This window comes from Hyperolius riggenbachi, chromosome 3, assembly GCF_040937935.1.
Source record: "Hyperolius riggenbachi isolate aHypRig1 chromosome 3, aHypRig1.pri, whole genome shotgun sequence".
NCBI classification, from domain to species: domain Eukaryota; kingdom Metazoa; phylum Chordata; class Amphibia; order Anura; family Hyperoliidae; genus Hyperolius; species Hyperolius riggenbachi.
Window position 1 is genome coordinate 361628551 of NC_090648.1, and position 25563 is coordinate 361654113.

General features: G+C 40.3%; 1 protein-coding gene across 4 annotated transcripts in view; it reads right to left on the minus strand.

The window, feature by feature from the left end:
• The window catches only part of HTR4 (5-hydroxytryptamine receptor 4), a 724446-nt gene that overhangs the window by 484007 nt on the left and 214876 nt on the right, over positions 1 to 25563 (minus strand). The gene's annotated exons all lie outside the window — the stretch shown is intronic.

Below are 25563 nucleotides of genomic sequence, written 5' to 3' on the forward strand. Positions count from 1 at the left end.
AAGTCCCTAACCCCATCATGCTTGCCTACACATTCAAACAGGCGTTTAAGATCCATCTGTTCACCATTGCTTATTCCACCATCTTTATAGCTCCACTGTTTAATGCTGTAATGTCTCCCCTGGCTCTGCAAAGGTTTTCTGTGCAAAATAAATACAAATAACCACAAAAGTCACACACAACAATCACAGCCAATGACAAGAAATACTATTGTCCATCTACAGTTGTGTATTGGTTGTGATATTTACTCCTGTACTTGTTTATGTACTGTAAATACTTATTTTGTCACATCAGTTATGAAGATGTTATCAATGAAATCCCATGAAATATCTCTGCTGCCTGTTTGTCCACAGGTGCTAAAAGGATGTGCCTAATGGCACACTCATTGTGATCAGAATGTTTCCTTAGAGCAAGGAGAATGAAGCCTCCCGCTAATACTTTCCACTTGTCAGCTCCACATCAGAACTTACTGAAAGGAAACAATATGACATAATTGCTGGGAAGAATATTTCCCAGCAAACAGGCTTGTTAGAGCCAGGTGAATTCAGCTGGTGTTATCCACCTACTGCACAGGAGCAGTCACTGTAAAGATCCAGTAGAAAGACTTGCTTTGATGGACACAGATTGGATCTGCAGCTAGACAAGTCTTCTGGGCTGGAAGAAAAAAAACGTTTATAAATGGCTCAGAGTATCCACTTATCAGAGCAATCTTGTCAAAAACATTTTTATTCATTTGAAAAATAGATAAAAGAAATGCAAACAATGCCAAGTATGTCCTGCAGTGTGTGACAGCACTGCTTCTTCTGTTAATACTGGCTGGAGTGGTTTACATGCTTTATCTGCAAACATGATCTGAGTTAGAGATAAAGAAGATATTAAAGGGAACCTGAAGTGACAGGCATTTAGAGGCAGACACATTTATTTTAATTTAAACAATTAAAAAAATTGCATTGGGATGAGTTTTTCAATGCGGTTTTATGTGCATTCTAAAAACCCATAAGTTCCTTCTTAGCCCACATTGAATGCAAATCTGTGATGCTCATGCAATGTTCTCCTCTATGCTCATTCGTTCAGTCGACTAAGACTCGTAAAAGACATCTGGCGTGCATAAGTACATATGGTCAATCACAGCTTCTTTCAGCTGTTACAGTCATGTTCAGAGAGTCACACATGCAGTCTATCCATCTCAGCCTCTATCATTCCTCTTCTTTTGCCCTCAATTTTTCCAAGCATTAATGATTTCTCCAAAGAATCTGGTCTTCTCATTATGTCACCAAATTATTTAAGTTTTAATAGTAGTATCAGCCCTTCAAGTGAACCCTCTGGCCTTATTATAAGTATTGACTGGTCATATCTTCAAAAGCATCACTTTTTCTATGCATGACCATATTTATAATACAACTTTCACAGCCATATGTTACTACTGGGAGGACCATAGCTCGCCTCTAACTGTCCTGATCTTGGTTGGTAAAGTGACATGTCTATCCTTTAGTATCTTGTCCAAACTTGCCATAGCTTTTCTCCCAAACAACAAGCATCTCTTAAAGAGAATCTGTACTCTGAAATTCTTACAATAAAAAGCATACCATTCTATTCATTATGTGCTCCTGGTCCCCTCTGTGCTGTTTCTGCCATTCTCTGCTGCAAACCTGGCTTGTAATTGCCAGTTTTAGGCAGTGTTTACAAACAAACTAACCAGCTTCTAATAGGCTCAGCTAAGCAGAGTGTGTTAGTCACACAGAGCCTGCAGGGGGTGTGTACAGCTTCTAGCTAATCACAAGCAGCCCTGCACATTCCAGTCTGACTGCCTCAGCCTGACTGTGCCGACTATAGAGAGAAGATTAGATCATATAACAGAGATAACACAGCTACTGTGCAATTAGGAAAAGCTGCAGTAAGCCAGACCACATTAGAAAAGGCATAGGAACTTATAGCATAGAAGAAATAAAGATAAACAATTTGTTACAGAGTCTCTTTAAGGCTAGTTCACATTACAAGAGGTTTTTCTAAGTGCTTGTGCTTTTAACCCCTTGGCGTTATGATTCTTTCCGGATTTTAGGGTCTAAAACAGTGCAATTTTTTTTGCACCCTTTAAGACCCTAAAACCTGGAAAAAAATCATGCTGCTACCTCGAGCACAGGTCAGGATTACCGCTCTGAGCTGCAGTTTTCCGCCCCAACCCTAGCTCGGGATTACCGCTAAGGAGGTTAAAAGCTCTTGCTAATGCAATGCTATGAGTTTGTTCTCACTGGAGCAATATGATTTGATAAAGTTCACCAATAGCATTGCATTAGCAAGACATTATTAAATCACTAGTGCTTAAAAAGCTATTGCAGTCATGGCCGGATTTCTGGGAAGGCCACATAGGCCATGGCCTAGGGCACCAGATAAACAAGGGGCGGCCTGCAGACAGTGGGCATTATTTGCAAGTGTCCAAACAAATGAAAGTGGTCAGGATAACTGCACTATTAGTACCAGCTGGCATCTGCCTGTGCTGTGCTACAGGCAGCTGCAGTCCGTTAACCAAACGTTTGTGAACAGTGTGTGACTAGCAAAAAGCCAGACCTTGTCCAATGACATAGCAGCAGCTGCAGGCAGTTACAGAAGGCCGGTTCTCACGTACTTGATGTGGGGGATGAAAGGACCAGGGGCCGCACCAGCAAATATTACAGAATACAGAAGGCAGCCTCTCACAGTACCCATTTCTTAATTATTGATTGGCCAGCGCTGTTACCCTGGAGACAGCAGTGGGTACAGGCCTCACTTTTACTGTTGCTGACCCCACCCATTGTCCAATTGTGAGCCACTTTTGACAATGTGTGTGTGGTGGAAGGCTCCCACCACCTGTAGATCGCTTGATTGACCAGTTCCCCCGTGTGACATGATTGATTCACTTCACGTTGCCATGAAGACCTCAGCACTAGCCGCAATAGTGGACACCATCGGCCCAAAATGTTTTGGGTGTCTGTATGTGTGGAGAGAGGTGGTACGATACGGTTTCGGTTGGGTTGGTTGGGGCGGCTGGTAATAGTCGGCCTTGGGCGGTAAGAAGTACAAATCCGGCCCTGATTGCAGTGTGTGCCATCCCTTAATCTCAAAGCTGCAGTCACCGTCTGCAGAAATCTTCAATCCCAGGAAGGTGAAACCTGTTACTAAAACTACTTTTTCTCCATCTATTTGTAAATGGTTCACTGGAGCAGACGACATGACTTAAGTCTTCTGTTAAGCAGTAGACAATGCAGTGCTATTGTATGGTAAAGTGGAGGGGGATGGGGGTATTTTTGAGAATGTATTTCTTTTCTTATTTACATATATTTTTATTTAAAAATTTACAGAAAACACCACATGAAACAATTAATAAATACTTTTAACCATAGAACGTAAACAAGCATGCACATCAGGGGCACTGACTGAAGTCTGACTGCATTAGCTGCATGTTTCTCAGCCGGAGGTTTAACTGCATGCTTTTCAGGCAGTTCAGTCTCCCAGCTGCTGTCCACACATTCAGCTGTAATTACCAGCAGTGTTTAGTAACACCATGCGTGTCACATTTGACACGTGGCGACATGTGTCTGAAAATATCCACCAAGCCCAGTTGAAGATTCGTGGGGGAGCGGGTTATGCCTGTTCACCACCTGTGCCCAGTACTAGCAGGTGTCCAACCCGTGGATGGGAGCAGCTGCCAGGTGGTGAATTCAGCACCTTCCACTGTGTGGTTTAGGGCTGGGACCCACTAGGAATCACTGCAGCGCATTTAAACTGCACAAGCACCGTTTTCAGCGATTCCTAGCGTGACTGCACTCACAAGTGCCGGCTCTTTGAAGCATTGTACAGCAATTCCGATTTGTGTTTTGTTTTCTTTTATATTTTAAAAAAAACTTTATTATACTTACCATATGTCCCAAAGTCCAGCTCCAGCCATAGGGCCTTCTCTAGCTCCAATAAGTGAAGCCCCTGTGACCTCTTCTGCTAGTAGGCAGGGTTACGCACAGAACCTGGACCTCAGGACTCATGGTACCTATTATAAACTTCAATCGACAAAGTAAACAAAGACAACCCCCCCCCCCATTGCTGCAAAATCACATTGAAAAGCAATTCAAAAGCAACTTTGCAGCACTTGTATACTTTGCATTAGGCTTCTTTTACACTGCAAATTGCAATTCCGATTTCTGATTTACTGGATGCTAGCAACACATGAAGAAAAACACAAAAAAACAGCATGCAGGACTTTTCTTTTTTTTAAATCACACAAGAAATTGGAATTGCATGCAAAATTGCATAAAAATGTGAAATTGGAATAGCATGTAGTGTAAAAGAGCCCTTAGAGCGCAAACACACCCAAAATGCTTTATGTCCTGCGATTGTTTTTACTATTATTAATTTATAAAGCGCCAACATAATCCTTAGCGCTGTACAAAATAGGAAAAGAAGGGGTACATCTTGATACAGACAATGATACACATCAAATATGGACACTTGTACAAAATACAGAACGGGTGCTTACAATGACGGATGTAACATGATGAATAAAATGTATAACAGAGTGCAAGCTATGAAATAAATTCCAAAACACAAAATCTGATTCCCTACCATTGACAGTCACTGGGTAGGGTTTTTTGTTTGTTTATTTAAATAAAATAAAAATCGCCAGCAATTGTTGCAGATCCAAAAACGCGTGCAAAACCACTCTAGTGAATCCCAGCCTTTACACTCTACTGGAGCCAGAAAAATCAGAAGGATCGACATGAAACTGGTATTGTTTAACCAATTACCATTCCTGGACGTAGATTGTACATCCAAAAATGAAAGCCGCCGATGCACACATTTATACTTGCACATGCCTGTGAATATGCACACACCCATTTAAAAGTGAATGATTGCTGCTATAGCCAATAGCAGCAATTAAAAGAAAAAAAATATGGCTTAAAAGAAATAAATATGGGGAGCAAGCAAGCAGAAAAATATAAGTGAACAATTAAAAGTCAAAAACCTAAAGGACAAGTGACAGTTTCATTGTATCATAAGATACTTTTAAAGGGGAACTTCAGCCTAAACAAACATACTGTCATCAAGTTACATTAGTTATGTTAATTAGAATAGATAGGTAATATAATCTCTTACCCACCCTGTTTTAAAAGAACAGGCACATGTTTGTGATTCATGGGGGCTGCCATCTTTGTCATGCGGGCAGCCATCTTTTAATAAAATGTATATTTCCCTTTTTAAAAAACAAGACATTCACAATTATTTAGTTTCTCCTGAGCAAGAATAAACTCCCATGATGCATCACATCTGTTCAGCAAATGAATATGAATATGTATCTGCATCTCTGAAAAGCCAAACCCATCCACAGCGGCTGGAGTACAGTATGCTTATTCTATTCCTTTTCACAAACAGACCATCAGGGGGCGCTGTATGGCTGATATTGTGGTGAAACCCCTCCCACAAGAAGCTCTGAGTACCGAGGTACTTCTGGCAGTTTCCTGTCAGTGAACCCTGTTACATTGTGGGAAATACAGCGGTTTCCAACTGCCAAAACAGCAAGCAGCAGCTACATCACTTGCCAGCAGTAAAAATGTCACCATGTAATAAAAGTCAGAATATAAATCAGGGATTTAAAATATTTTACAATGGGCAAACACTGACTAAATCATTTATACATAATTATTGTAAAAATGAAGCACTTTTTTATTACATTATTTTCACTGGAGTTCCTCTTTACATGTTTTAGGGAATTATGCCAGGTCAAACAGGGTAGGCAGCAAGAAGAAGAAAAAAAAGCGAGACGAGAAAGATAAATTATTTCAAATTGGTGACGGAGAAGTGGATGTAGCCACTCTTCATATTGGCATATTACTTGACCTGCAGCATTTTAATCTAGGCATGGTGCCTAAGGGAGCACCAGGTTTAATTTAGGAACATAGCAATTATCCAGAAGCCATCAATGCAACTATTCTATTAAGAGGCTTAAAGACTGATAAGCATGCAGAGAGTCGACCCCAGTCAGGGCTATGTTTGCATGTGATCCGCTCCTGGACAGTCGCCATGTGAATATCTCAGCACTGGTCATGTGATCAGCTGACAGAGCATGGAGTCCTGACTCATCAGGTAATGGTATTCTTTTCATTATTCTCATTTATCATGGATTTGTGATAAGATGCAGGAATGATAAACGCAATAAGAATTTTCAAGGCTTTGAAGAAGAGTATTTAGAACAAACCTTGTATACAGCAGATTTCAAGAGGGTTACCAGATATAAAAAGGATCATAGAAACAAAGAAAGAACTGCACATTTTTCCTAAAATGTATATGTTAGCAGCCAAGGTCTCCAACAATGTATTATTTCTGTAGAACAATTGAAAAGAGCGTCATTCTACTAACCTATTTTTAGTTTAAAACTATAGGATGTGAGGCACACTTCCCTTTACTTTTTCCTATTAGTCATCTAACCCTGTAATTCTACATTACTAGAGAGCAGGACTTTTAAAAAGGCAATTATTGTGCAGTGTATTGTCGAGCGGTTTGTCAGTTATTTACTTTATTGCCAGATGAAGATAATTGAATATAAAAACTAACAAAGTGATTGTTCAGGTTACACAGCCACAGTTGTCAACATTTACAATCTGACATTCTTTTCCAAGCTGAAAATGTAAGCATAAAAGGAGTATAGACATACCTTGTAGAAGGTATCCACACTAGGATCACTGCCTCTGCTCCCCCCTCCCCCCCATCAGTCCCTGGCTATGCCTTGGCCAGGCCCTCCACAAGTAGTTGGCAACCTCTGAATCGGATATTCTTTGCATGCACAGTTCGCTCCTGAACGCGCTCTGGCTGTGCACCTAGCACCTTAATGATCACAGAGAGATCATGAAGGCTTCCAGGAGTTTGGCCAGAGTGGCATCCAAAAGAGCAAACTGCGCATGCGTGGGCGATGAATATCCAGTTCAAAGTCGTCACACACTGGTGGTTGGGGCCTAGTCCCGGACTGATTGTGGGGAAATGGAGCCTAGTGGGGGGAAATGAAGGTAGCAATCCTGGTGTGGATACCCTAAAAAAAAATAAGTATAAACTCTTTATGCATACATTTTCGACTGATATATTTTTGGTTCACTATGAGCTTGCTGGACAACTTAACTCTGGGCATTTCAAATCCTACCACATTAATCTATGCCATGCACGGATGAGGACGAACCAGTCTGTCTGAAACTGTCTGTATGCATGTTGTAATACTGTGGCTCTCTACAAGCTCTAGAAACTTGGTGTTGGGGAGGGAAATGTATATATCTGGCTAGGAGAGCAAGTGCAATATTCCCTTGACAGTGCAGTTAGTAACATTTAAATTGTAACAGATAACCCAGAGAAAGAAAGCCAACATACTAGTATGGCTAAATAAATAGACATCAATCCTATTTACCAAGCCACAGATAAGCAGGAAATGAATGAATGTTTGTAAACTACTAAGCTGATCACTGCTGTCTTTAGTGGAAATAATCGCAGTAATTAAATCTTGCTTTAACCTCCCGTTCCCTTCAATAGTGAAACAGATTGAAAATGTCCAGTGATGCATTGTGGACAATGTGAATACTTGGTGATTAAAGAGAAATTCTACTTTCATTCATGAACAAAAAAACAAAACAAACAAAAAACAAAACAAAAAAAAAAAAAAAAACACACAGATGGGTGCTGCGCCTACCTGCAGGTCTTTTTGCAAGATGTTATTAAAAAAAAAAAAAGATCTGTTTAAATCAGCAGCCAACTAAAGGTAGCCATACATCTAGTGATGGCGGGCAGATTCAACCAAGAGAAATCTCTCTCGAATCAAATCCGTTTAGAGATCTGCCCATACACCACAGGCTGATTACCAAATCCTGAATTGGCCTTGTGACAACGCCTCATCGCTGTCCCCCTAATGTGCCCCCCCCCCCCCCCCCGATGCCCAGTGCAAGCTATACATTAACTGTCCATGGGCGCTGCTTGTCCTCTGCTGGCTCCGGGGGCAGTCCTTCGTCCATGTACCCACCCCACAGTTTCCAGCGTACACGTGGGAGCAGATGTGACGTCACACATGCGCCCCCATAACATCCGATATCATTCGCTGTTACCGCCACACACCCGATTAGGCAAGTTGGCCCCACATTTTTCAGCATGTCAAACTGATTCATGCAACCAATTTCGGCCACAAATCAGTTGCATTATCAATTGGGCATGCACTCGTTGGCTCCAACTTTCATTGGATTTGATTATAATAATCAAATCGGTTGGTCAATCCGCCAAGTCGTTTGAAGTATGGCCACCTTAAAATTTTCCAAAACTGACAAAAAGCTAAAACTGCTGTACTCTGCAGCCTTAAGGTCCTTTCACACTAAATGCATAAGATTGCAATGCAACGGTGGTGAAAAGTGACATAATGCGTTAGAATTGTGGTGCAATGCAAACAGTATAATAAATGTATGCTTATCTGCCATTATAAATGCGCAAGTTCTCCTAAGGAGCCCGCTGCACCCGATGTGAAAATATCATATAAACATAATTGCATTGGGATATGATTATATGGACTGTTGTAACGCAACACAGCGGCCGCAGTATGAAAGGACCCCCAGCGACAGTATAGCAAGAACCATGTTAGGAGTTCATTATGTATCTATGAGTCTGCGGAGAAACATTCACCTTGCTGAAGGTATAATTAGCTGCACAGGGCAGCTACTCATATTCAGCACCAGCACTAATGCACTGACTATGCGCTGTTAGGGTACTTTCACACTATACACATTACGTCGCACATCCTGAAAAATAGGATCACAACACAAAAGTATGAAAAAAAAAAAGATGCATTGCATGTTCCTTGTCCGATGCATACAGTGAAGCATGCAGTCTACAGGAATATGCTTACATAAAAGGCATAGAGATTAACAGTACCAACCATAGAATAGTGCTTTTGGCCGACGATGCTATTCTGGCAATTACCGACCCCTTGTCATCCCTACCCCTGCTACTGACAATACTAGACAATTTTTCCAAAGTATCTTATTATAAAATTAAGACTTTTTAAACCAGGTTAAGTTAGCCAATAAATGGTATCATCCCAATTCAAATCATTTTGCTTTTACTGATGGCTAACACGATACAACACTCCACTGCTTCTGTTATAAAGCCAATTATGATTCCCTTCTCCAAAATCTTAAACAAGAAACTATAAGAGTTAGTATCCCATCATCTATCTTGAGCAGGTAGATTGGCCACATGCAAAATGCAAACACTTCCAAAAATCACATACATCTTGAGGACAATAAACTTACCAATCTCCTCAGCCTTTATGAAGATGAAAAGGATAATCAGTCTATTTGGAAAGGTAAACATCACAGAACAGCACTTAACACATTAAAAATTCCTGAGAAAAAGGGGGCATGGGGGTCCCTTGTATTTACCTCCCTGGCATTTCCAGATTTAGGGTCTAAAAGCCGTGAAATTTATTCACAAGCTTTTAGACCCTAAATACAAGCATGCAAAAAAAAAAAAAAAACACAGAGATCTGCAGCAGATCCTGCATATAACTCATTCAGGGCCCTTTTCCACTACAGCGTTTGCGATTGCTTAATCGCAAACCGCTAGTGATTTTAAAATCGCTACAGTTTGCTTTTTAACATAGGAATCGCGGTAGATAATTTCCACTATCGCGATTCGTTTTTTACTTGATCGCGATCGCGCCGCGGAACGATTTTTGCCGCGATTTTGCTATGCAGTGCATAGCATAGCAAAATCACAATTGCAAACGTCGGGAAATCGCCCGGAATTTTTTTAGTTTTGCTGAATCGCAATCGCTAGCGTTCAGCGCGAATGCTAGCGATTGCTAGTGGAAAAGGGCCCTCAGGCATAGGATAACTGCTCTGAGCTGGAAATATACTTCCCAAGCCTGACTCGAGATTACCGCTAAGGAGGTTAAATCCTTTATTATGCATGTAATACTGAGCTCTCCAAAGCCTGGTGGAAGACATCTGACAAACCACTATGGGCCCTCAGAGGAAAATATTCTCCAAGGGCAGCTAAGAGGTTATCTGCTAGCCATCATGATTAACCAAAACACCCATTGCCATATATTTCCGACAATCCAAACCACTATAAACTCTTGGCAATACCTAGTCTCACATTCTAATGCGACAGATCTTATAGCCTAAAATCCTTTTGTTAGTTTTTCCCTTGCTAATAGATAATATTACAAAATTTATAGCCGCAAGTACAAAAGATGTACAAAGCTTGCTCATATGAACTAAAATAAAAATTATGAGAAATAAATGATTCCTACCAGTTGCGTATTTCAGAATTCTATCCATATCCACAAATCAAACATTTCCTACATTACAAATCTAAACAGATCTACATCTGTGTAATGTCTAGTATTTCACCAAAAAGGGCATCTTCCCGTGCTATGATACCATCTTAGAAGCTCCTCTGAACTACTACAGAAATACATCCAAAAATTGGCAACATAACGTATTACAGACCCAGCACTGCCACAAATAAAAGTAGCATCAGCAAATATCACTAAATACTCCAAGTGTATCACCCACTGGGAAACATTCCAAAAAATTATCTTACACTGGTTTTTCGCCCCATTTGCAACATACCGTAATATGTTGCAGGACTGTGCATGCAAGGTGAGGCAAACAACAAGTGGACTTGAAGCTCAACTAAACACAAAATTAACCATGGAAAATTCAGAGATCATGTTGACTAGTGTAAATCACTGGTATAAGTATTATCCCTGGAATGCAACTTTTGAAACTGAAAACACCTCAATATAGTAGTGGTTGCTGCAGCTGTGTACCCATCACTTCAGAAGTCTGTAATTTATTGTTGGTCTTAAACTGGCCACACCTACTTCCTGTGAATTACAAAGACATGTTACCTTCTGTGATTCTTGAAATTTAATATGTATTGTCACACATGACTGACCCACTCAGCAACTGAATACAGACAGGAATGCAGTTCTCCAACAACACTGAAATTCAACTTATATGGACCAACCATATTAGCCCTTCGTTTTTATTTATTTAGTTTTTAATTTTCACGTGAAGTGACATTGGTAATGAGGGTATAAAAACTTAAAAAAAAGGTGTCGTGCACACTGAAAATGTACAGTCTTCAGGGGAAAAGTGGTTCGTTTATGGAAACGGATGTTGGTCTCTCCTGTAGAGATGAGCTTATAGACTGTAGGTATACTGGAATTGGAATTATCATAAGCAGGACTAGATCTTTACGTAGGGCAAATCACATTCCAAAACTAGTGATTAATAAAACTTAGCTGACAGGTGACATTAACCTTCCAAATCTAATTAGTCCTGGGAGTAGGTTCAAATCAGTACAGGGGAGTTTATGCTTAAATCTCATTTCATGTCTCTAAGAAAAAGCACCATGCACATAATTATATCTTTTTATAATATAACTGTCTTAAATGAGTGATGGACGCAACCATTAGGATGAGTTCATAGTATACGCGTTGCATTGTGCAAACATTCTGCATGTGAACTCACTGCCCATACAATCGTATGGTCATGTTCACAACTCTGGAATGGATTGCATTATCCTAATTGCATTGACATTATCCAGGCCTTGAAATACCAGCTATAACCAGGGCACTGTGCACGGAATTTTATCATTTTTTTGTGTGAATACAACCAATTATATCTAATGATTAAGTTTGAGAACACTTGAGAAATAGGAAACTCTTTAAAGGGAAGATGAAGTGAAAATAAACTTATGAGAATGAATTGCAGGTGTAATACAGCTAAGAAATAGAACATTAGTAGCTCAGATATGATATATACACATATTGTTTCCAGTACAGGAAGAGTTAAAGGGTCATTATGGCAAAAAAATGTAAAATGTTAAATATGTGCAGACAAATAAGTTCGGTACGTTTTTTCCGGAGTTAAATGAGCCATAAATTACTTTTCTCCTATGTTGCTGTCACCTACAGTAGGTAGTAGAAATCTGACAGAAGTCACAGGTTTTGGACTAGTCCATCTCTTCATAGGGGATTCTCAGCCAGGCCTTTATTCTTTATAAAGATATTCCCTAAAAAGGACTTAAACAGTGATGCTGGCCAGCTTCCCTGCTCGCTACACAGTTTTTTGGACAGAGCAACTGCCATTCACTAAGGGCTTTTGAAAATAAATAAATACCTGAAAATCCCCTAAGAAAAGATAGACTAGTCCAAAAACTGTCGCTTCTGTCATATTTCTACTACCTACTGTAAGTGACAGCAACATAGGAGAAAAATAATTTATGGCACATTTTACTCTGAAAAAAACTTACTTCTTATATATCTTCTTGTATATGTTTGCACATATTTAAACGATTTTCACCATAGTGCCCCTTTAAAGCGGAATATATCCCTGCATTTCAACTTTGCTCTAAAACATTATTTACAGTATATTATATGCAACCAGCATTTTTTTTTTTACTAGACCAGCATTGGAAGGGTTACACAGGGCTTTAAAGTTCCTTGAGATTTTTGCAGACGCATCCGAACCTGAAAAAGATACATTTTGTTTACATAAATGTATCTAAGTGTTGAATGTGACTCATCTCTCTCACTGAGAAGGAGCTTGGAGGACAGCCAAAGAGTGTGTAACTGTTTATCAATAGATACATAGAATGTAACAATCTGAACTTCTGCATATCTCTCCACGGAACTTGAAACGTCTGTGTTTAACCCTTCCAATGCTGGTCTAGTAAAAAAAAAATGCTTGTTTATATAATATGCTGTAAATAATGTTTTAGAGCAAAGTTGAAATGCAGGGTTATATTCCGCTTTAAGAAACTTCAGTTATTTATGCAAAAGAGCTGCTCTGAGCTCTCCAACCCAACTTGGGTCAGCTACAGTGCTATTTTCTGAAGCACTTATCTCAACCTGTCGCTCACGGTTTCTTGTTTAAGGTTTTTCTGCCAGGAAGTTCAAAGGGTCATTAGCTCTGCTCTGTTTCATCATGTAAAATACAGAGTGTAATTTGTAAAATTCAAATATTAGATAATTTTATAGAAAAACAGGTAAAAACACCTATATAACTGAAAATAAAAATATGAGACTTGTCTTTGCTACTAATGTTCTATTAAATTATCCATACTGCACATACAATTCATTATGTGGTAAGTTTTTTTTTTCACTTCAGTGTCACTTTAAGAAGCTCAGGGACTCACTAAAGCTTAAATCACAATGCAAACGCAATTTTTTTTTTGCATATTTCGTTAACCACATGAGCCCGCAGGTGTTTTCACCTTCAGGACGGAAGCAATTTTCCCATCTGCGCTCCTCTCATTCATTTGCCAATAACTTTATTTTGTTTTTTTCTGCAACACAAATTAAGCTTTACGTGGGCGATACTTGTTTTCAGTAATTACTTTATTTTCTATGCGTTTTATAGGCAAACACACAAAAGTAAATACACCATTTCTCCAATTCCATCCCCCATAATTTAAAAATAAGCAATGCTACTATAAATAAAGCCCACCCATTTTATTTGCCCATCAGTTCCGGCTATCACAACATTTAAATTATGTTCCTAATACAATGTATGGCGGCAATATATTATGTGGAAATAAAGGTGTATTTTTTCTGTTTTGGTTTTTTGTGCGTGTCCCATCAATTGTAAGCCTTTATGTACTACAACGGTAATATATGTTCATACATATTTAAAAAAAAAAAAAAAAAAAAAAAAAAAAAAAAATTAGTCCCTAAGGCAACTTTATTCATGGATTTTTTTGTACTGTTTTTTTTTTTTCCATCTGTTGATTGTTGCTTGGTAACTGGGGTGGGGGGGGGGGGGGGTTAGCTTTGGAAGGGATTCATTATATTTTGATTAATAAAAAAAAAAACTGTGGTGTGTAATTTAACTTTTTGCCACTAGATAGCGCTAGAAACATTGCCCCTGATCCAAGTCATGTCCATTCATTACAGGCACTGCAATTGGTTCGGAAATTGCTTCCCTAACCCCAACGGCCACCATGGAAATACTGACGAGTCCGAGCAGTGGTCACGCGTACATGCGCGCGGACCCGCCACTTAACCTTCCAAGCGGTATTGACGGGTATACGCATCAATACAAAACATGCTGTGAACAGTATTGACATGCATACACGTTCACACTCTCCTGCACTGCATACTAGACCTTGCTTGACACATTTTGGCAAGTTACAGGGGGGAAAAAAAGGTTATGAAAATTAATTGGATCACCTTCACCTAACAGTTTGGTGAAGAACAATGCATTTTCTAGCACGATGGAGCACCGTGTCATAAAGCAAAAGTGATAACTAAGTGGCTCGGGGACCAAAACGTTGAAATTTTGAGTCCATGGCCTGGGAACTCCCCAGATCTTAATCCCATTGAGAACTTGTCATTGCTCAAGAGGAGGGTGGACAAACAAAAACCAACTAATTCTGAGAAACTCAAAGAAGTGATTATGGAAGAATGGGTTGCTATCAGTCAGGATTTGGCCCAGAAGTTGTTGGAGACCATGCCCAGTCGAATTGCAGAAGTCCTGAAAAAGAAAGGGTAACACTGCAAATACTGACTCTGCATAAATCCCATGCAATTGTCAATAAAAGCCTTTGAAACTATGAAGTGCTTATAATTATATTTCAGTACAACACAATCAACTGAAACAAAGATCTAAAAGCAATTTAGCAGCAAACTTTGTGAAAACTAATATTTTTGACAGTCTCACAACTTTTGGCCAGGACTGTAACAATAAAGCCTCTTGCGCACTATATGCGATGCCCGATTATATGATCCGATTTTTGATTCTAATTAAAAAATTACTGCATGCTGCTACTTTTTTTTTTTTTTTTTTTTTTTTTTTACAGTAAAGTAGTAACTGACCTAGTCGTATGTAAGGTGCAACGATCCAGCCACCAGAGCACCAGGTGGCAATCGACAATTTGTATAGCAGAAGGATCAGCACACTCAGTAATAGGTTTTAAAACTTTAAGCTCTATTAACACAAAAAAAATTCTATAAATGCACTTTGTGTACAACAAGGACCAGCAACTTGCAGTAGATAGGCGATACTTGCTACTTTTTTTTAACCACTTAAAGCGGAACTGTAAAGCGTTTTTACACACAGTTTCACTTACCTAGGTCTTCTGCAAGCCCCCAGCAGCCGTCCTGTCCCGCGCCGGTCCTGCCCGAGCCTCCGTTCTCCCGCCGCAATGCCGTAGACTTCTAATTTGACGCCAGCGCAGCCCTGCCAAGTGTATCTTTTCATCGCGTTCCCCTCTGCAATAGCAGGGGACGCGAAGAAAGGATACGCTTGGCCAGAGCCGCGCAGGCGAAGTGGCCCGGCGGCAAAACCGAAAGTAGCTGGCGGCGGGAGAACGGCGACTCGGGCAGGACCGGCACAGGACTGGACGGCTGTTGGGGGCTTGGGGAAGCCCCAGGTTAGTGAACAATGTGTTTAAAAACTCTTTACAGTTCCACTTTAAGCACCATAGGCTTACACCACCCTAGTGAGTATTTTTTTTACAATTCAGGCCACTGCAGCTTTAAGGGCTCACTGCAGGGCCCCTTTTTCTGCCCACCAACAGAGCTTTCTGTTGGTGGACTCTGATCTACTGCAATGTTTTTGTTTTTTTCTAGTTAATTTCCCTATCCCCTTCCCCCTGCCAGCGATTAGCTGTCAGACATCAGCCTATGAGAGTTGGTCGCTCCTGAGCCTCCAGAGGGGACAGCCAAGTGACATGGCTGTCCCCAGTACAGCGATGTCATAGATCGCAGTGCTGTACAATGTAAATAGATGGTGATTTAACCATCTCACAGCCTCCTAGTGGCTATCACTGCTGGGAGACTGATGACTGAGCAGAGCTCCATCATTCAAGCAGGGATGCGCATGCATAGGCACGCGTGATCCCTGCAATCTCTGCCCCCAGGTCTTCACGCCAATTGGCGTTAAGCGGTCAGCAAGAAGTTAATCGGAATCAAAAATCGCATTGTATATAAAAAAAAAAAAATGTTATCACATGTAGAGTGCAAGAGGCCCAAGACAGTGCAAATTTAGTGGATAGAAAGCTATCCAGACTCCTGCCCGTGTCCAATCATCACTTACGTGGCAATCAGATGGGAAACACAATCCAGTTTTTCCTCATCCGCAAAGATTTGATCATCTAATTCATCATCTCTCTACTGTGAAATCTTTTTGCCTCTATGATGCTTTGCCTCCTGGAGCTTACTGTGCAGGCGCAGTACGAGAAAACTTTGTACTGCGCCTACACAGGAACTCCCAGAGATGGGAGTGAGGAGCTCTCCAGCCAGTACCTGCAAAATATAGTCACTTGTTCGGAGGATGTGGATTAAGGAATTCACGTTTGTACAGCCTGCAAGTTTTACCTAAAAAGACCAAGCAATGAATGTACATATTTAAGGAGCATTTAACGACTTAAGCCTTTCTGGATGAACATTCTCATCCCGATCGGCTGCGCACACTCCCGCCGTCGGCTGTTAGCCCAGCGATCAATGTATGGGATTATAGATCCCATTCATTGATCTAAGCCCCCCGCAGAAAAACAGACAGCCTCTTATCAGAGGCTGCGGTTTTTCTGAGTGAAGAAAAAAAAAAGTTTCCCGTCCTCATTCATGTTCCTGGAAGCGTGATCGTACGCCTCCAGGACTTTTTGACTGTGGCCATCTTGTGCCCAAATAGTAAAACTACACCCACATCCATTTTTTAATACTTTTTTTACATTTAAAATTAGCCGTTTACCTCCCACACCAAAAATTACCCAAATAATTTTTTTATAAAAAAATAAAATTCTGCAAGGCGATCGCTGCAAGGCCAGAGAGCTAACCACTACGCCACCGTGCTGCCCTTTATTTCCAAATAAAATATAGGTGCCATAGATTGTGATAGGGACATAATTTAAATGGTGTAATAAGCGGGACAAATGGGCAAAAGGAAAATAAACGAGTCAATTACAGTAGCATGTATTCATTTCAAACTATAATGGCGAAAAACTGAGAAATCATTTTTTCCCATTTCTTAATATTCCTGATAAATAGGATTTAGAATAAATTAATTGTTAGCAAAATGTATCACCCAAAGAAACAAGATATAGATCACTTCATTTTGATGAATAGTGATAAAGCTATTGGCAAATGAATGGAAGGTGAAAGTTGCTCAGATGCAAAAAATAAACAACCCTGTGGGCTTAAGTGGTTAAAGGACATTGGCTACACCTGGGTTGTTTGCTTGTGATGGGGTCATAGAAAGAGAAATTGTTAGCACTTGACTGGCAGCATTTGCTCATTCTCTTTCACACTAATGGCTGGTTTTCACACTAAAGGTTCTGCCTCTGACAAAGGAGAACAGGATTTGAATCCTGACTCTTCCTGTTCAGTAAGCCAGCACCTATTCAGTGAGGAGACCTTGGGCAAGAGTCGATAAAGCTGCTACTGCCTATAGAGTGCGCCCCAGTGGCTGCAGCAGGAGAAAAGTGCGATATAAATGTTCTGTGTCTTGTCTGTGTATTGCCAGGCAGTAACCTCCTGCATGTCAGCATCTGACATGTGGTGAGGTTACCTGGTAGCAAGAAATCACAGCCACAGCAATGCACATATGTGCCTCCATGACGTGGATACCTCTCCGCCACCTGGGCAGAATATTATCAAGTGCAAGGCCTGTGCACGGGAGCAGCTGCCAGGCAGTAAACACACTGCCTACAAAGAGACTCAATATACCAAGTGCAGAGCTTAAGCCATCTCTTTATCATCACTAATCTCACACAATAGTTACAATTTTTTTTCCCAAATTACAGGCAAACTGGACTTTATGTAAATAAGTTACACAGACTGATCTGCTTTAAACAGATGTAATTAAAAACCTAATTAACCAGTTACAAGTCTCTGTGAAAAGAATGGTGTCTTAAAAAGAAAGCTATACATGTTTGTACTGCAAACCAGTCTTTGAACAGCTTGCTAGCATTTAATTAGCTACTTTTTATTATTTATGTGTAATAAACCACAATCTTGGCAATGACAGTCAGCAGCAGCTTTTAAACACTTTTGAAACCCGTTCCATAAAGGAATGGGGGTGTGATAGGAGACCTTTGATTTGGCTCCTCTGTAATCAATATACATCAATGTATGGCTTTGCTGCTGGGATCACTGGGATTACACAGTTATCAGTTCTTCAAATCTAAATGAATCTGTCATTGGGTAGAAAAAAGGCTTCAGTTCCTCAGTTCACAGTTATTCCTGGGTGCTGCAAAGTTACCATGATGAAAGGAACTGAGATTCATACTTGTTAATTCGCAGGCAGTTTGTGCATTATGTAGTTGAAAATGGAAATGACAAATAAAAAAGAAATCCTATGAAGCTGGGTTCGTAAAACTTTACAGCCAACTTGAATTCCCCTGACATGGATCATATCATTCTCTGCTTGTATGACCACATTAGTGCAACTCATTAGTTTCCATGTTGTAGATTAGCAGAGCATGGAGTGGATTTAGAACACTGCTACTACTGCAAAACATTCTAACACTGACAAGAGACACTGAAGCGGAAAAAAAAAATATTATATAATGAATTGGTTGTGTAGTACAGCTAAGAAATAAAGCATTAGGAGCAGAGACATAAGTCTAATATTTGTTTCCAGTACAGGAAGTTAAAGAGACTCTGTAACAAAATTTTGAGCCTTATTTTTTCTATTCTATAAGTTCCTATACCTGTTCTGATGTGGTCTGTCTTACTGCAACCTTTTCTAGTTGCACTGTCTCTGTAATAAATCTTATCTTCTTTCCTCTGTCGTGTCTGTCGGCAAGAGGCTGGAATGTGTGCAATGTGCAACACTGCTTGTCATTGGCAGAAGCTTTACACACCCCCTCCAAGCTCTGCATGAATCACACAGTAAGCTGTTCTCAGCCTATGATACTCAGTTTTAGGCAGTGTTTACAAACAAATGACTGGCTTCTAACCAGTTAATTACAAGCCAGGATTGCAGCAGGGAGTGACAGAAACAGCACAGAGGGGCATAGGGGAACATAAGGAATAGAATGGTATGCTTTTTATTGTAAGAATATTTGAGTACAGATTCTCTTTAAGAAACTCCAGTTGTCATCTATGCAAATAGCCATTGAGCTCTGAGTCACAGAGAGCTCTGACTTCTGATTAAGTTATCTCAGCTGTATTGTGTTTTCGTTTTGCAGAGAACAGTTCAGGACAGGTCAAAAGTTCACTGCCTGTTCTGTAAAAACGTTTAGGGCCTGTAGAATGCTGAGTAATGTGTAAACTGCAAATATTAGAGAATTATGCAATGTTTAAAAAAAAAATCTGTATAACTGAAAATAAAAATATGAGAATATTTTTTTTGCGCCCAATGTTCTAGTAATTACCCCTACTACGCAACCAATTCATATCATCATAATTTTTTTTCCCGCTTCAGTGTCTCTTTAGAGCATGAGTAAAGTCAAGCATGAGTCTACAATGAATGAGGAAGGCTAAGGAAAAGGGAGCCTAGGTTAAGATGTGGTTAGGAAACACATCTGAAAGGGGTTGATTTTAAGGAGGAAGGTTATGATGGGTGTCAGGAAGGATTAGAAAAAAAACTTTAGATGAGCCATACAAAAAAATACAAAACAATGTATACATATCTTGGGCTTCGTGCCCAAGGTATGTATGAACAACATGCGCGTTTACAGCTGCAGTGAAGCAAATTTTTCATCAACTGTATTTTTTGCTGTATGCATCCCATGATATGAATTTACCCGGTGTGAAACTAGCTTTAGTGTGGGGACAGGAGATCAGGGTTTGGTTTTGGCTAGGAACACACTAAGGCAGAAACGCTTGCATTGTGGAAAAAGCTAGTCATTTCCTCTAATAAAAGTTTATGGGCTGCAAGTAAAAATGCATACATATGCGTTTTACATCGTTAATGAAAACATGCAACTTGCTTAATTATTTAAAAAAAACGCATGTAAAACACACAATGTATTTCAATAGAGACACTGAGGAATGCTTTATGCATTTTTTTAAATGACACTGTATTTTACTCAATTGGTTAGAGAAAATAAAACCGTAAACATTTAACACACCAAAAATGCATGAACAAAGCAAATGTGAAATGCAAATGGATACAAAAAGGAACCAAAAAGGCAGTAAAAAAAATTAAGAATGCACAGTGCAGAAAATGCAAGCAAGGTGTCCTGCACTGCCTAGTGTGCTTCCAGCCTTAAAAAGGTTTATCCTGTGACTGGTTAATGTTAGCTTAACAACAGGGGAGACATAGGAAAATTCCAGCCAAAAATAGTATTGCCCAATAAATACCACCAAATACACTCTGATGGGGTTAAACATACTACTGAACTGACCACTAGTGTTGACACGGACCGTAATAACTAGCTGCTTGCAAACACACTATAGTCCATTTCTTTTATTTGCGCCACATTTTTTGATATTAGGGTTTTCATATTTACCATATAGTACTAGATTTGAAAGGGAACAAGAGGTGACAACCAGGATGAATGAGCAGAGGACAGATTCAATAGTTGCGGATTAGAAGCACCTGGAGCTCGTGAGCCATGCCAAACTTAAGTTGGCAAAGGAAAAATAGCCTTTGCTGGGCTTTCTTTGGGGTAGCGGCTGTGTTAGCATTCCAACTTAGGTAGTCGGAGATGGTTGTGCCCAGAAGCCTAACCCTGGATACTCTGTAGACTTCAGTGCCATCATTGTAAAGCGGGGGAGGTTTTGGGGAATGCTTTCTGACAGACTATTATCTTGATGGTTTTGGCTGTTTAGGACCAGCTTGTTCTCCTTGCACCAGTGGCATACTCTATTAACCTCCTGAGAGTAAGCCTGTTCATCGTTCTTGGTTACAAGGCCAACAATGGTGGGGTCATCTGCAAATATGACGACTTGTTAATGGAGTTTGCTATGGATGTGAAGTTGATTTAGAACAACAGGATTAGTAACAGGACAAAGAATTGTGGGACTTCGGTGTTGGTGGCCCTTGGGCAAGAGGAGAGGTTGCTCAACTTCATAACTTGGGACCGGTTACTGAGAAAGTCTGTATGCCATAGACTGAGGGTGGGATGGATGTAGAGCTCCACAAGATTGCCATGTAACATGCGGAGGCAGATGGTATTGAAAGCTGAACTCCAGTTAAATGGAATCTGGTGTGGCTGTTTCCTTTTAAACAATACCAGTTGCTTGTCAGTCCTGCTGATCTCTTTGCATGCAGTAGTGGCTCAATCACACACCTGAAACAAGCATGCAGCTAATCCAGTCTGACTTCAGTCAAAGCACCTGATCTGCATGCTTGATGAGGGGCTGTGGCTAAAAGTATTAGAGGCACAGGATCAGCAGGAGAGTCAGGCAAGTGGTATGGTTTTAAAAGGAAAAAGCTATATCCTTCTCAGTTTAGGTTACCTTTAAGGTCAGTTTAGGTTACTTTTAAGGAGGAGGATCCTAGCATACAAGTCCAGTTGGTGAGGTGGTCAGTGTTGAGTTCCAGATGTATACGGGTAGTGTCCTCAGTAGATCTATTGCCTCTGTATGCAAACTGGAGTGAGTCTAAGTGAACCATTGTTCAGTGTTTAACGAAAAGACCACTCTTTCCAAGGTCTTCATGATGACAGATGTAAGGGCCACTGATCTATAGTTGTTAAAGTTGGCGACTCTTTGCTTCTTGGAGACAGGAACATTGATGTACTTTTTTGAAGTGGGGCCTTGCCTTCACTTAGAGAACTGGAGTAGATGGAGGCGAGGACAGGTGCCAGCTGCCATGAGCAGGTTGTCAGACAGGTGTAGACAAGCCATCAGGGCCTGAGGCATGGACTTTGAACATTTCCATGGTCAAAGAGGGTGGCATCAAGTTCACAGCAGAGGCCACTTGGCCTTCAAAGCTACAGTAGAGGTAACTAAGCTCCTTGGCTAGTTCCTTAGAGAGGAACTCCAGTGAAAATGATGTAATAAAAAAGTGCTTTATTTTTACAATAATTATGTAGAAATGATTTAGTCAGTGCTTGTCCATTGTAAAATGTTTCCTCTCTCTGGATTTACAATTTGACATTTATCACATGGTGACATTGTTACTGCTTGCAGGTGATGTCAGTGGAAGGAGATGCTGCTTGCTTTTTTTTTGGCAGTTGGTAACAGCTGTAAACAGCTGTTACTACCCACATTGCAACAAGGATCCCACAGTGTGATGTCAGAACCATGATCCTGACATCACACCGTGGAAGGGGTTTCACCACAATATTTAGCCATAGGCCTATTTCTGCCTCCCATATTTAAGCTAATGTTAAGCTGTGTAAGGAAAAAAAAAAAAAAATGATACTAACCTATAGGACCCTGTGCCTCCCCGCTTCTCTCACGGTCCCCGCATTTCAACAATGTCACCCCGGTTGAAAACCCCACGCAGGAGGCTTCGGAAGACTTTGGGAGCCCGAGTGCTCGGGAAGATGGGCGACACTGTACTGCACATGCGTAAACGAGAGAGAGAGCAAGCTTGCACATGCACAGTAAGGAGCCTCCCGCCTTTCAGAGTACTCGGGCTCCCGAAGACTTCCAAAGCCTCCGGCTGTGGTGGCTGAGAGCAGTATTCGACTGATTGGTCAGATACCGCTACAGGAGGTGACAGTGATGAAACGAGGAGAGGAGCAGAAAGGGTCTATACAACACAGAGCCTTCCCACTTCATAGGCGAGTATCTGTTTTTGTTTTTTGAGTTTAACTTTCACTTAAAGCTGCTGCTAATGGTCAACTGTCACAGCCTCTAGTTATGTGACAGGATTATTGGACACTCAAAGAAGAAACTTTATCAGCTCAAAATCAGAGAAAAAAAGATAAAACTGCAACCTTGGTCTTCTTGTAAGGAGGTATTTGTACTTCTTGCCAATTAAAACCAGTCATATATGTTTCACTTACAAATCAGCACTGTGAAAGTGACAGCAGGAAACAGAAAATCACACACATTAGCTCATGATCTTTTGTACTGGATCATTTTTCTTATAGGATGCCATATTAAGATTATCTTATTTCATGATACTTATTGCTCAAGAACTAATGACATGATTAATCCCTACAGCTAAAACAACGTCCCAGTATATTTTTCTGGATCAGGTGTCTTCATTAATGGCTATTTTGACATGAACTAGTTCAGTTTATATTTTTTATTTTTGTGATTTATGTGCAATTACATTGAAGTATTCTAGTATAGATGCATGTTGATGAGTTGGTTTACAGGGGTTCTGGCGCAGTCCACAAAAGTTGGCAGTTGGCGAGGGCTCTCCCAGAGTCTGGTATTTGAGGGACAACTTATCTTTACCATAGCCTCATTGGTTGTTGGGCCAGTCCACAAATCAAAGCTGGACCACCATTCACGTTACCATTGGTTTCACCAGGGAGTCACACCAGTAAATCCAGAGCTTTCATGGGTTAACATACAAAACAATTGTGCTTCTGTAGCTATGGTACATGAATAACACTACATGCTGTTAAGTCCAGTTGAAGTCCCTTCTTTGCGTATATTGAACTGATTTGCAGCATGTACTGATTTGCAGCAAGTAGTTACCAGCTTGTGGTCCTTTGGAACAGTCCATCAAAGGCAGAGACAACAAGTTAATATACGAGTACATTGCCACTCCACAGGGCCAAGCAAGGATCCCCGGACCATGGGAGATTGATAGTTCTTTTGTGTTCCTTGCATTTGCAAATGATCACACTAACTGTGGTGCAGCCCAATCTGGCTTTGTGCAGGTCTACAATCTTGTTCCTAACATCCTTAGACAGATCTTTGGTCTTGTCCATGGTGGCAAGTTTGTAATCTGATTGATTGTTTCTGTTGACAGGTGTCTTTTATAGAGGCCCTGCAACAAGATGGGATTGGAAGTACTCCCTTACAGAGGGTGCTCCTAATGTCGTCTTGTTATCTGTCTACATAAAGCAGCATAATCACGGCTACAATAAACCTACCATTACAATTATAGACTGGTTATTTCAGCAGGGGAATAAATAACGATTACACTCACTGCAAGTTTTCAAGAGGTATAAAGGTTTTGCAGGTAGAAGTGAATATAAAATGGTCTTGGGACCCAGGATCTGCTGAAACACTTTCCATGTAAATAAAAACCTTTCAGGTATTAATACTCTATACCAGAAAGCACCCCCCCCCCCCAAGAAAAAACAAAAAACAAAAAAACCTTGTATATGGACACTTCCAATATTCAGTCCAATGGCTCATCTGCCAGGGGTCATATGGATGGGGAGATCATGATTACTGCCACTTGTTATAACAAATGATCACAACAATACCTGATCTGGAGGATGCACCCTGTATCAGTAAGGGAGGGTAAGTATTAGAGACCCTCCACAGACATAGGTCCCTCCTGTGGTTGCAGGGACTGTACCCCCTTAAGTTACACCCTTAGTTACTCTATTTATTGGTTGTATCCTTTGAATAGCTGAGTTTTCCAGGTGTACAAATACTACAAATCTAAAAAATCATGCAGTGTTCTCCCCAGGCTTTTTTTAGCCGTGTGCTGCACCCGGCTAGTTTTGGCAAGGACCAGTCTGCCATCGGCTCACTTACCCCTCTGATATAAGCAGAGTTGTGCAGTAAAGCACTGGCCTTCCACTCATCTCGCCACACCCGTTTTTTTTTTTCATCCACCCAGCTACTTTTTCATGCCACCCAGCTGTAAAAACTTTCTGGGGATTACATGGTCTAAAAATAAACTTCTGACCCACTTAATAAGCTGATAAAAACAAAATCAATACAAGATGAGACCACATGGGGTTTAGAGACAGAGCAGAAATATATTTTAAAACAAACATAGAACATAGGTAAAATACTACATTCACTTGTTGAAAAGAAACAGAATATATTACTTTTAGTATAAATTGCATCATGACACGCAAAAGATAATGAGTGTCACAGAGATTAATTGCATAGACAAGAAGCACAAGTCTTTCTGAACAAGTAAATATGATCCTACAGTCAGACGTTTGAAGCTATACAGCTCTGACTTGTTTCTTCTGCCTTGTGCTAAAATTTATACCAAGTTATTTAATCATAAATATAGTTCCCATAGAAACAGATGCTGCCTTCATGAATGTGGAACAGTGACTTTTAAATCATCTAGAAATGCAAATTTCAATATAATTGTACTTTACAATTTGCTATTTGTAACACAGATTTGTGGTTTTGAACTGAGTGTTATGATTTAGTTTAATGGCTATTGGTTTTATTCCCTTATAGCAGATGCCAATGGTCAAACCCAATAGCAAAGCAAAACGCAAGACTATAGTCATAATACCTTATCAGCCTGGCCTGAAACCATGCAATTGTCTTTTTCAAAAAGCTATTTTCTAGAAGGCTGTCATCAGAAATGTAGGTCCCACAAAACATAATATTTGGTCCTCCACTACATGCAAGCATGACTATCTACAAGGTGACTTGAATTCATATACCACCAGTGGTACAAAATGCATGCACCATGGGTGGGATGAGGACAGGCTCATAAAACATTGTTCTATGCAAACAGAACATGACCAATGGAAAGACAAGCAAGCACAGTTTCGTA